Source organism: Canis lupus, chromosome 12, assembly GCF_003254725.2.
Source record: "Canis lupus dingo isolate Sandy chromosome 12, ASM325472v2, whole genome shotgun sequence".
Classification (NCBI taxonomy): Eukaryota; Metazoa; Chordata; class Mammalia; order Carnivora; family Canidae; genus Canis; species Canis lupus.
The window spans coordinates 8,629,601-8,643,996 of record NC_064254.1 but is presented as its reverse complement, the minus strand read 5'-3'; the positions used below and the strand labels follow the sequence as shown (position 1 = coordinate 8,643,996).

The 14,396-nt window shown below is 37.0% G+C and overlaps 1 protein-coding gene across 16 annotated transcripts in view; it reads left to right on the top strand.

Annotated features, from left to right (window-relative positions):
• The window catches only part of KIF6 (kinesin family member 6), a 380,576-nt gene that overhangs the window by 85,029 nt on the left and 281,151 nt on the right, over positions 1 to 14,396 (top strand). The gene's annotated exons all lie outside the window — the stretch shown is intronic.

Here is a 14,396-nt window from a genome sequence, read left to right as displayed (position 1 = left end):
AATCTCCTTTGGAGTTGGTGCAAGAGAATGCACTGAATGTTTTCTGAGCCAGTGCTGAGAAGACTGAAGGGATATGCCAGTACTACTTTACTCTTGCTGAATCAATCCCTTTACTCCTCTAGTTGTGACTTTTCTCTGAGGAGGGGATTCAAATTAGGGCTCAGGCAGCAATAAGAGAATATAAAGGGGAGAAAATAAAACTTTGTTTTCCCAATTGCTTTTCTACTGTTATGAAGACTGACACTGAGGATCATTTGGTCAGATTGGCACTGATTGCGTCATGACTGAAATATAAATAGTCTTCAGAGCTTACCTACTAACTGAGTTAGTTATCCTGCCAGCATTTGTATAACATTACTCACTGCTTGTTTGAACATCTGCCTAAATTGCATATTAATGGAAATACTTCATATCCTTTTGTCCAGACATCTTCATATTATCAGAAGTTGGTAGAGCCAAGAAAATGTACTTTAAGTTTCTTATTAAATATTCTAAAACAATTTCAAAACATGTATTAATCCTCTATCACTAAGACCAGTAACCAGTTGCTTGCTTTAATTTGCAAAGGAAATAAGAGGAAATATTAAAGAAAATAAATTATACTCTTTGCATCACCTTTATATGCTTTCTTCCTTTTAATGTTGACTGAGAGTTTTTACATATCATCTCTGTCATGCCAACCATATTCATTAGAGGGAGTTAGGAAAGGGGATGATTGTTGGTACTCTAAATATTATCGTTAATTAAATAATATAAGAAGAGAAAGGAAACACCTGACTCCATGGAAGAAATTAGTCTTGAGGAAACTATTGGAATTAAGTTTACAGAAAAGTGAGACATTTCTCAGAGGAAGGTTCAGAACAGTAACATTAAAAACAGGAAGATTGACCATGAGGGTACTATGCTGAGCAAAAGAAGTCAGAGAAAGACAGTTATCATATGTTTGCACTCATATGTAGAATTTAAGAAACAAAACAGAGGATCATAGGGGGAAGGGAGGGAAAAAGAAAATAAGATGAAAACAGAGAGGGAGACAGACCATAAGAGACACTGAACTCTAAGAGACAAACTAAGGGTGGCTGGAGTGGAGGGGGTGAAGGGATGGGGTAACTGGGTGATGGGCGTTATGGAAGGCACATGATGTAATGAGCATTGGGTGTTATATACAACTGATAAGTTACTAAATTCTACCCCTGAAACTAATAATACACTATATGTTAATTAATTGAATTTAAATTATAAACCAACATGAAGATGTGGTCAAAAAGGCCACATCTTGAGGAGTTGTGAAATAAAATCAGAAAGGCCAACAGAAGCCAGCTTTTGAGGGACTTGAATGTTGGGTTTTTGTTGTGAGATTGATCTTTATTTGAATAGGCTTTTAAATTAGTTTTCTAGCCTCCAGTCTAACCTGTGGACCTCTAGGCTAAATCTTGCTTAAAATTGCTTTTAACAAGTCACATGTGCACTGAAGACCTTGAAGCCGGTTTAGCAATAATCCAGAAGTGAAGGGCTTGGGTCTGACAAACATGGAGGAGGAGAGAAAAACTTGAGAGCTATGCGTAAGAAAATAAATAGATGATAGCTAACTAGTCAGCTACTTAACTAGATAGAAATAAAATATATTAATTATGCCTCTCCCCTTGGATTTGATTGAATTTGAAAAGAAGGTAAATTAGAACCAGTTCACTCTCTGCATTTTACTGATCGAGGAGAGTAAACCCCAAGAGGTATGACTTGCCTAGGGTTTCAAAACTAATCTGTTAATGGTACAGCAGGGATTGAAAACCACATACTCTCACTTTCATGCCAGAGTAGCAAAAATAGCTTCAAGATTTTACGGTGGGACCCAGAGAATTAAGGAAGCATTAACTAAAAAAGATAATTTCTGTTAGAAAACTTGATTGGGTGATGGTAATGAGTTTCACATACACAACTTTGGTGTCTGAGAGTACCCTACTTGATATTTACAATAAACTCCTCACATATAGGAAGCATGTCTTACTTGAGTTGGTAGTCTCTCTACCACGTAGGCCAGAGTAAGTTCTTAATATTTTAAAAAATTATCTATCAAATTGAAACTGTGAAGTGGACTTTTTGAAGATGAGCATGTAAAGGAAAAACAGCATGAGCTCTATGAATCAGAGTCTAATTGACATAACGAGGTACAGTCTATGAGAAGCAGGGGTGAGAAAAGTCATTGACCTCTAAGAGAGGCAGTGTAATATAGTCAGGAGCACGTGATTACAAGTCAGGAAATTTGAGTTCTAGTCCCAACCCTGCAATCTTAGATATATTTTTTTCACTTTTCTGGTTTCTCCTTGTGTATGAAATGTAGGCATTGGGCTATATAATATTTAACAACCTTCCAACTTCAATGTTCAAAGATCAAAAACTGGTGACCTCACAGGATAGGATTTACTTGGTGACTCTTTTCCTGTTTACAAAAAAATAAGTGATGTAGATATTTTATATTTTCCTCCTAGAAAAGAGCCTTAAGCCTCTTGAGAGCAAGAACAGTGCTTTAATTCACTGTATGTCTTTGTGTTTCTTGGCATGTCTAACATTCAGTAATGGTTCTCCATGTGGATCAGATTGTCTCTGTAGATGTCACTAGCTTTCTATCTTAAACTACAGCTCCTTCTATGGTAGCTTTGTCCTGTTGGAGGATGAGTTCACTGACTCAAGTCAGAAGTGACCTCAGCTACAAAACAGATGTTTTCAGTGAACTAACCTCCCCTCCCCCAGCCCATAGGCATACAAAAGTGGATAGAAAGATGTCCTTATCTTACATTCTGGAATATAATTACATGACAACAAACTTCATTAAAAGAAAAATGAAAAGATTCTCATTATAAAAGAAGATTCCCATATCCCAGGAGGATAACCTACTAACTTCAAATATAATCAATACTACAAAATCCCAGAAAAACTCAAGGATTGCAGTCTTTTGGTGTGGGGATGATGGGATTTGGCTGGTATTGACTCTGCTGACTTTCTTGGGATTTTAAAGGGTTTGTCTTTTACTATGATTATCAAGTAATTCTTCATAATGGCATGTGACTTCTGTTGTACCTGGTTTGGATTAAGAGTATGTACTATTAATCTGGTTTTACACACTCTTGAACCCGGACAAGCCCTAACTCTGCAATCCTATCCTTCTGGTTGACTGGTTTCTTTGTTGCAAGCTGGAATGTCCCAAACACTCTGAATACAATCCAAAATATAGTAGGCAAATGTCTGTTGACTTTGATTCTCTCTTGCAGTCATCTCTTTGAAAGACAATGGCAATATGCACATTTGATCCCTTCCACATTCTTATACTTGGCATAACCATGTGTAATCAAATTCAAGGTCATCTTGATGTTGCACAACAATAGCCATCAGTAACAGATTTCTTACCACTGAGCAGCAACATAGCTTCCTCCAAATCACCTGCTGGATGCTCTTCTCAGGAGCACTCTGCCTTTTCTGCTTCTAGTTTTTTTATATCCTAATGACTTCCAACTCTCTGCTGTTACTCAATCGTTTGCCTACAGATTTCCTGTGGACTTTGTATATATGATGTCAGGGCACCGGACTAAAGTCAGTTGCTTTTTGCAAATGTTGCTGTAGTCATTTGGCAAGGAGTTTTGAGATACAACACCAAAAGCATGATCTGTGAAAGAAAAAAATAGATGAGTTGAGCTTCATTAAAATTAAAAATGTCTGCTCTGTCAAAGACACTGTAAAGAGAATAAAAAGACAAGCCAGAGATTGAGAAAATATTTACCAGACCTATATCCAATAAAGGATTTGTATCTAAAATATACAAAGAACTATTAAAAAAAAGAAAAAAAATATACAAAGAACTCTTAAAACTCAACAATAAGAAAACTAACAATCCAATGAAGAAATGAGAAAAAAAATCTGGACAGACACCTCACCAAAGAAGGTGTATGGTTGGTAGATAAGCATTTGAGGAGATGCTCAACATCATCTGTGATTAGGGAATAGCTAATTAAAACTACTATGCACCTACTAGAATGGCAAAAATCTAAAAAAAAAAACTGGTGATACCAAATGCTGGCAAGAATGTAGAGAAACTAGAACTCTCATTCATGCAGTATAGTACAACCACTTTTTTTTTTAAGTTTAAATCCAATTAGCCAACATGTAGTACATCATTAGTTTCAGATGTAGAATTCAATAATTATGAGTTACATATAACACCCAGTACTCATCATATCACATGCCCTCTTTAATAACCATCACCCAGTTACCCCGTATCCCCACCCCCCCTCCACAACCCTGTTTGTTTCCCATAGTTAAGAGTCTCTCATGATTTTTCTCCCTCTCTGATGCCTTCCCATTCAGTTTTCCCTCCCTTCCCCTATGATCCTCTGCACTGTTTTGTATATTCCACATGTAAGTGAAACCATATGATAATAGTCTTCCTCTGATTGACTTATTTTGCTCAGCATATTACCCTCCAGTTCCATCCACATCAATGTAAATGTAAGTATTCATCCCTTCTGATGGTTGAGTAATATTCCATTGTATATGTATACCACATCTTCTTTATCCATTCACCTGTCAATGGACATATAGTACAGTCACTTTGAAGGTCAATTTCCAGTTTCTTAAAAAAACAAAACATAATTCTTAGGATATGACCCAGCAGTCATGCTCCTGGGTATTTAACCAAATGAATTGAAAACTTATATCAGTACAGAGAGCTGCCCATGAATGTATATAGCAGCCTCATTCATAATTGCCAAGAACTAGAAGCAACCAAGATGGTAGGCAGATAGAAAAACAAACTGTGGTACATGCATGCAGTGGAATATTACTTGGCAACAAAAAGCAATGAGCTATTAAGCCACAAAAAGACATAAAAAGTCTATATACTGTGTGATTCCAACTGTAAGGCATTGTGAAAAAGACATAAGTGTAGATATAATAAAAAGATCACTGGTTGCTAGTAGTTGGGAAGAGGAATGGTAGAGGGATGAATAGGTGAAGCACAGTGGACTTTTGGGGCAAACTGTTCTATATGATAGTATGATGGTAGATGCATGGTATTATGCATTTGTCCAAACTCATATAATGTATACCACCAAGAGTGAGCCCTAACAGAGGCTATGGACCTTTAGTTAATAAGACACCAACAGCAAAAAGGAATGAACTATTGATAAATTTAACAGCTTGGGTGAATCTCCAGAGAATTATGCTGAGTGAAAAAAGCCAATCCCAAAAGGTCATATGTTATGTGATTTTATTTATGGAATAGTTTTTTTTTTTTTTTTTAAGATTTTATTTATTTGACAGAGAGAGAGAGAGCACAGAGGAAGAGGGAGAGGGACAAGCAGACTCCCCACTGAGCAGGGAGCCTGATGAGGGGCTCAATCCCAGGACACTGAGATCATGACCTGAGCTAAAGGCAGATGCTTAACTGACTGAGCCACCCAGGCACAATGTGGAATATCTTACAAATGGCGGAATTATAGAAGTAGATAACAGCTGAGTAGTTGACAGGAAGTGGGAATGGTTATACAAGGCCGGTGAGAGATCCTTATGGTAACAGACTATACTGTATCTTAATTGTGGCTATGGATACACAAAACTACTCATGTGATTAAATTCCATAGAGCTAAAACACACACACACACACACACACACACACACACACACACACACTGGCGAAACTAGGACATCTGAATAAGATCAGTAGATTGTATCAATGCCAATGTCCTGGTTGTGATATTTAATATTGTTTTACAACATGTTAACATTGGGGAAAATTGGGTAATGGGTACATTATTTCTTACAGCTGCATACAAATCTACAATGATCACAAAATACCAAGTTTATTTTTAAAAGTGTCTATATATTTGTATAGAGACATATGTGTATTTAATGTATTCTGTATTTAGTAATTTAAATGAAAATAAAACATCTATTTTTGAAAGTCCTTATGTCATATGCTATAAAGGGAATATAGTTAGAATCTAAGTATGTCTTATGAAGTAAAATAGTATAACTACTGGTCTTAACCATAAGGAAAATAGTCACCTTACTTTAGTGTAATTTTAGTATTCCTAAATAGGGATACATAATGCATTTAAGGTTCCAAAGATGGCCATGGTTATTACTGTTAGAAAAAAGTCAGTAAACTCCAGCATCCAGTATTGAAATCTTGGCTGTGTTGTAAAATAATTTGTCATCAATGGAAAAAAAGTCGAGAGATGTTAAGTTTAATTCATCACATTTCTGATACCTACTGGATATGAAACAGTGTTAAATGTTGCAGGAGTTACAGAAAAAGGTAATGTACAGTGTCTGTCCTCATAGCTTACAGTTTAGTCATGTGGAATCATTCATTTATTCAACAAACATTTACTGAGATCCAGCTTGATTCCACACTTTGTGCTAGGCTCTTAGTTTACCAACATAGTCTTTACTTTCCCGGAACTCATAGCAGAGTAGGTAAACCTAGTACAACATGGCACAAGGTGGAATGTGAAAAACATCACAAGAGAGGCACAAAGAATGACTAGGGCTTAAAGGAGAAAGAACTCACATTAGGTCAAGTGATCAGAAAGAGATTCACAGAGAAGGTGGTATATGAAATAATCCTTGAAGGAAGAGGTAGGATGTGGATCAGTGGAATGTGGCATTCATGTGGAAACAAAGGTAGGGAAAAGCATAGAGCTTGGTGTGTCAGTTAATAGAGCTGTTTGACTATACCCCAATTAGGGGGTAGGTGAGGATATTGGGACTGGAAAGGCAGGAATGTAAGGATTTGGCAGAAGGGTGTAGCCCTCGGAGATTTTTTATTCAAGGGCATAGCAGATTGGAACTGCCTTTTAGGAAGAAAAATCAGTCAGTAGCATGTAGGGCTAGGATGAGATCGATGGGAGTCCGAGAGACTCCAGAGCATTGTGGGAAGTTATTGGACCATTTAAGTGGCCACAGGAGTAAAAAGAACAACAGAATTGGAATACATAATCCAGGGACTTGACATTTAGCTATGTATGAGACTATAACTATGTATGAGAATCACCAGGAGTGTTGTTAAAAATGCAGGATTCCTGGCCCCCACCTCCAGAAAATTCAAATATGTTTGAATAAGCATCCCAAGTGATTCTAATGCAGGTGGTCTGTATTAATCCCTTCCTTCATCCACCTAGGAAAAGTTCTTTTTAGGGATACCAGAGAAATCTCTCCAGAGAGGGAGATGGGCACCTATTGTATGCTGGTCCCTATCCTAGGGACTTTCAATGGAGTATCTGACTTGAGGAAGTGGGTATCATGATCTACATTTTATGGATGAGTAAATTGAGGGTCACATAGATAGTGTAATATTTCTCTAAGATTCCATCCCCACCAAGAGATGGACCAGGATATTAACCTCCATCCATCCCACATCAGAGCTGGGGCTGCTGGTGCCATTGCCTAGGAGATCCATGTTGTATCTTGGCATTCCATCTAATCTCTGAAACTTCCATAGCAGTTAGCCTATGTGTTGTTCAGCCAACTATATAGCTGACCTTGTGTTTTCAGAGTGAGTTCTAGGACAGTTGAAGACATCTTACAAAGAGAAAGTTAGTTATTGTGAACCAGAGAGCAGACTAATGCTGCTCAGGCTGGCTGACCGTCTATTATCTTTTAGTACATTTGTGACTCAATCTAAGAAGGAAGCCCTAGGAATAACCCAGTTAGAAGAAATAATGGTAAAATAGATCCGTTTTACAATAGCAAAAGAAGAGAAAATGTTCAGGGTCTTTGTGAAGACAATATAGGTAGTGCATTTTTTTTGTGAGAAATAAAAGAAGACTTTGAAGGTAAATGGAGAGCTGTTAGTCTGGTTCCAAATGAGAAGTGTGATCCTTGAAGAGGTCACTTCTTCTCATATGTAGAGTTCAGTGAAATTCCAAGCAAAATCTTAAAGACTTTAAAAACAGATGAGGGGAAGCAATGGGAGCCTTTCCCCTAAGATCAGGAACAAGACAGGGATGTCCACTCTCACCACTGCTATTCAACATAGTACTGGAAGTCCTAGCCTCAGCAATCAGACAACAAAAAGACATTAAAGGCATTCGAATTGGCAAAGAAGAAGTCAAACTCTCCCTCTTTGCCGATGACATGATACTCTACATAGAAAACCCAAAAGCCTCCACCCCAAGATTGCTAGAACTCATACAGCAATTTGGCAGTGTGGCAGGATACAAAATCAATGCCCAGAAGTCAGTGGCATTTCTATACACTAACAATGAGACTGAAGAAAGAGAAATTAAGGAGTCAATCCCATTTACAATTGCATCCAAAAGCATAAGATACCTAGGAATAAACCTAACCAAAGAGATAAAGGATCTATACCCTAAAAACTATAGAACACTTCTGAAAGAAATTGAGGAAGACACAAAGAGTTGGAAAAATATTCCATGCTCATGGATTGGCAGAATTAATATTATGAAAATGTCAATGTTACCTAGAGCACTTTACACGTTTAATGCAATCCCTCTCAAAATACCATGGACTTTCTTCAGAGAGTTAGAGCAAATTATTTTAAGATTTGTGTGGAATCAGAAAAGACCCCGAATAGCCAGGGGAATTTTAAAAAAGAAAACCATATCTGGGGGCATCACAATGCCAGATTTCAGGTTGTACTACAAAGCTGTGGTCATCAAGAGAGTGTGGTACTGACACAAAAACAGACACATAGATCAATGGAACAGAATAGAGAATCCAGAAGTGGACCCTCAACTTTATGGTCAACTAATATTCGATAAAGGAGGAAAGACTATCCACTGGAAGAAAGACAGTCTCTTCAATAAATGGTGCTGGGAAAATTGGACATCCACATGCAGAAGAATGAAACTAGACCACTCTCTTGCACCATACACAAAGATAAACTCAAAATGGATGAAATATCTAAATGTGAGACAAGATTCCATCAAAATCCTAGAGGAGAACACAAGCAACACCCTTTTTGAACTCGGCCACAGTAACTTCTTGCAAGATATATCCACAAAGGCAAAAGAAACAAAAGCAAAAATGAACTATTGGGACTTCATCAAGATAAGAAGCTTTTGCACAGCAAAGGATACAGTCAACAAAACTAAAAGACAACCTACAGAATGGGAGAAGATATTTGCAAATGAAGTATCAGATAAAGGGCTAGTTTCCAAGATCTATAAAGAACTTCTTAAACTCAACACCAAAGAAACAAACAATCCAATCATGAAATGGGCAAAAGACATGAAGAGAAATCTCACAGAGGAAGACATAGACATGGCCAACATGGACATGAGAAAATGCCCTGCATCACTTGCCATCGTGGAAATACAAATCAAAACCACAATGAGATACCACCTCACACCAGTGAGAATGGGGAAAATTAACAAGGCAGGAAACAACAAATGTTGGAGAGGATGTGAAGAAAAGGGAACCCTCTTACACTGTTGGTGGGAATGTGAACTGGTGCAACCACTCTGGAAAACTGTGTGGAGGTTCCTCAAAGAGTTAAAAATAGACCTGCCCTATGACTCAGCAATTGCACCGTTGGGGATTTAGCCCAAAGATACAGATGCAATGAAACGCCAGGACACCTGCACCCCGATGTTTCTAGCAGCAATGGCCACAATAGCCAAACTGTGGAAGGAGCCTCGGTGTCCATGGAAAGATGAATGGATAAAGAAGATGTGGTTTATGTATACAATGGAATATTACTCAGCCATTAGAAATGACAAATACCCACCATTTGCTTCAACATGGATGGAACAGGAGGGTATTATGCTGAGTGAAATGACTCAATCGGAGAAGGACAAACATTATATCTTCTCATTCACTTGGGGAATATAAATAATAGTGAGAGGGAATAGAAGGGAAGGGAGAAGAAATGTGTGGGAAATATCGGAAAGGGAGACAGAACATAAAGACTCCTAACTCTGGGAAACGAACTAGGGGTGTTGGAAGGGGAGGAGGGCGTGGGGTCAGGGTGAATGGGTGATGGGCACTGAGGGAGGCACTTGATGGGATGAGCACTGGGTGTTATTCTGTATGTTGGCAAATTGAACACCAATAAAAAATAAATTTATTATTAAGAAAAAACAAAAAACAAAAAAACAGATGAGTCCAGAGTTTATCTGAAAGGATAAACAACCAGAGAGAGTAAATGTTTGAAACATAAAGAGAGAGGACCAATGATGTCATGCTTCAAATTAGGTGAAGCCTAATAATAATGTACCACCTGAGAATTAGATGGAGAAGAGAGAACAGATAAACTAGAATCATATTCTATAGCATGTTACTGTTTAATATGGATAAAAGGAAGAGGTATTCAGTTACTGGATTGAACATTTTCATTAGTGAATTAACTAACAACTGCTTATAACAATTTACAGTGGCTTGACCAAATAGTCTGTCCACCCCCACCCCTGCCTCCTGCCCCTGCCCCTGCCCTGCACCAACCCTGCACACACAGTAAGGATTCTAGAGATTGGATCCAGGGCTGCCATAGAAGCTCCAGAATGCCACTGGGGCTCCCTTTAATCATTCTCCTGAAGCCATTCTTAGCAGGTGGCTTTAGTCTTCATGTGGCATCTTCAGCATCACTTCCACATTCCTGGAAGAAAAAATAAGGAAACAGGCATATGCTAACTGAGCCTTTCCTTTTAATAGTCTTCCTCAGGAAATTTATCCTTTGCTTTCACTTACTTGTCATTGACCAGAGTTATATTACATGGCCAGTTGTAGTTGCAAGGGAGTCTGGGAAAGTCAAATGTTTTTACATAATTCCCTGAACAAAAATCAGAGCTTAATAGTTACACAGAAGAGGAGGACAGATCCCATAAAGGTAGCCTGCACTGTGAGTCACAAATAATTATCCGTGGGAAAAATATTCAATATGAATCCCTTATTTCCTTCCCTATACCTGCATCCTAAAAAATAGGAGAATATGTATTATTAATACAAAAGGATATAATAACATGCATGCACTTATATTTTACCACAAACCTGCAAAATACATATAAGAAAATTGCTTTAAGGAAATATATCAATGCATTATCATTGTCCTTGTGGTGGGACTCCATTTTTATTTTTTAAAATTCTTTCTACTTTTTAAAAATTTTCAAACTTTTTCACAAGAAGCATGTATGACTTTTATAGTTGGAAAATAGTAAACTTTATGTTAAAATTAAAATAAATAAAAGTAAATAATCTCAGAACTCGTCAAATGCAATAGCATAATCTTAAAGGTGTATAAAGCTATTTCTCTGACAGGAAATTCTATGGTTTTCCACAATTAGAAATCCATGGCCTCTAGATCTAATTACTCCTATAATTTCTTCTAATGTGGAAAACTTGACCACATAATTTTGATGGTGCAACTACAAAATTTGAATGAGAAAGCAAATATATCTGAAAAAAGACAGGAAAAATATTTGCTTTGGGAAAAAAGTTGGTAGCTCTAAAGAAGATAAATTTTTTAACATATGGCTCTCTAATTACTATATGGAATTAGGTCAAATATGGCATTTCATTAAATGATGGGTTATTTGTGGGTCTGGAACACCAGAAGGAACATAATATATATGGCTGAATATAATTGGAAATTAGCAAAGTCACTAGTGTAAGAAGGAAGTACCAGTGAAAGCATAGTATTTGATGTGTAAAATATTCATTTTTGGAAAACCATGCAATTTTGAGTCCTTGATGCCTCCATATACACTGTAGAATCACTTTGTCAATATCCACAAATAACTAGGAATTTATTGGGATTGCATTGAATCTATAAATCAAGTTGGGAAGAACTGACATCTGGACAATATTGAGTCTTCCTATCCATGAACATGGAATATCTCTTCTTTTATTTGGTGCCTTGCTTTCTTTCATTAAAATTTTTGTAGTTTTCCTCATAGAGATCTTCTGTGCATTTTGTTAGATTTATACTTAAGTATTTCATTTTTTTGGGTGCTAATGTAAATGGTATTGTGTCTTTAATTCAAAATTGTACTTATCCATTTCTGGTATATAAGAAAACAATTGACTTTTATATATTAACCTTGTATCCTGCAATGTTGCTGTAATTGCTTCTTACTCCTAGGAGTTGTGTTGTCAGTTCTTTCAGTGTTCTATACAGATGATCATGTCATCTGGGAACAGAAACAGTTTTAGGTCTTCTTTCTCAATCTGTATACCTTTTATTTCCTTTCCTTGCAGTGTTGCATTAGCAGGGATTTCCAGTACAATGTTGAAAAGCAGTGGGAAGAGGGATATCCTTACCCTCTATCTGATCTTAGTGGGAATACTTTGAGTTAGCTGTAGCTTTTTGGTAGTAGTCTTTTTTTTAAAAATTTTTATTTATTTATGGTAGTCACAGAGAGAGAGAGAGAGAGAGAGGGAGAGAGAGAGACAGAGACATAGGCAGAGGGAGAAGCAGGCTCCATGCACCGGGAGCCCGACGTGGGATTCGATCCCGGGTCTCCAGGATCGCACCCTGGGCCAAAGGCAGGCGCTAAACCGCTGCGCCACCCAGGGATCCCGGTAGTAGTCTTTTTTAAGTTGAGAAGGCTTCCCTGTATTCCTTGTTTACTGAGAGTTTTTATCATGTAATGGGTGGTGGATCTCGTCACTTTTTCTGCACCTATTGATATGAACATGTAATTTTTATTTTTCAGCCTTGGTATGATGGGTTACATTAACTGAGTTTTGAATGTTAAGTCAACCATGTATACTAGGGGTAAATCTCACTTGGATGTGGCATAAATTCTTTTTTTAAACTTTGTTGGATTTGACTTGTTAATATTTCGTTGAGGAGTTTTGCTACTGTGTTAATGAGAAATAGTAGCCTATAGTTTTCTTGCAATGTATTAGGGAATGCTGGCCTCATAAAATCGGTTAGGAAATAGTTCTTGTGTCTTTCCTCTAAAAGAGTTTATAGAGAATTGATATAATTTATTCCTTAAATATTTGCTAGAGAAACTGATATTTTTAGTAGGTGAAATTAAATAACTTAATTTCTTTTTTTTTTTTTAAATAACTTAATTTCTAATATGTCACATGACTGGTTATATTCTTCATTATCAGTAAAAAGATATAGTATTAGATGAAATGATAAAGATAAGATATTTTTCAAGTTACTAGAAAGAATTTTCAATAAATGGGAAAAAATCAATTATTTTTAGTCCATTTTGTTTAGGTTAAGACCAATATAAAAATATATTGCAGGTTTGGAAAGCTTTGTCAAGGGATATGTTTAAATTATTTATGTAACAGAGGAAATCTTTTAGATTTTTAGTCAATATGAAGAAAATCAACCTTTAAAATTCCTTACATGCAAGAAGGATGGCTCACTTAATGTATGTCTCCTAAAAAATTGTGTCTCCTCTTTTCTTCAAATCTTTACCCTAAAGAGCTTCTGAGAAGGTGTCTTAGAGTAGGAAAAAAAAAAAAAAGAGGTTGAAAACCACTGAACTAGAGAATATTTTCTCCATTGAAATGAATAGTGTGATTGTGTTTACAACATGTGAAACATATCCATTTATTTAGAAGAACCTGACTGGACCCCTTTCCATTTTCATGAGGCTTGCCTACTATTGATATTTCTCTAAATCAAGGTAACTGACTAGACAGGGCTACTTCTATTCTGGATAGCACCTTCATGTGAATTATTAAAAGGCGCCCCTGCCATCTGTTGGAAAACTGTTGTAATATGCTAGTTTTGTTAGAAGATGCTTTACTGCCCTTGACAGATATTTTTCATAGTAAATACACAAACTTATGATGTGAATTGCACCCTCTTGGACATGGTGCTGCTGTGCAGCACATCACCTGCCCAAGCACATGGGCCATTTGCAAGTAGGGAGAAAAAAAACTTAGAATGCACCATGGCAACACATGTTTACAACATGAAAATGAGAAACCAGATTCATTGCAGTAACTCCTGGAAAGTTCCTGTTCAGCAAGTTGGTGGTATCGGAATGTTGTGGAGGTAGGGTGTGGGGAGACTTCATTGATGGCTTCCATTATTGAGAACAAGAGCTTGGCTATTGCTCTTTCTCTGTCTTCCAGCCAGTTAGAAAGAGTCTACAAATTCCAACTACTTAGCCAAATGGAAAAGATTCTCTGTTTACAGAGAAAACACAAAGCCTGCTTCTTCCCCATCATTAAGCAGGCCGAGTATACTTAGCAGAACTTTTCCACTTAGGTGTCCAAGTTAAGGCTATCAGTGACTTTTTGCTTGAAATCTAAACATTTTAGAAACATTTTGTAGGGAAAACTATTCACAGGCCCTTTCAAAAAGAATCAAATAAATAGTTTGGGGGGTTTCCATCTTGGAATTAGGATGTTTATTTAAGAAACTCTAATAAAGCCCTCCTTCAAGCCCATGAAAATTATAGTCAGAATTG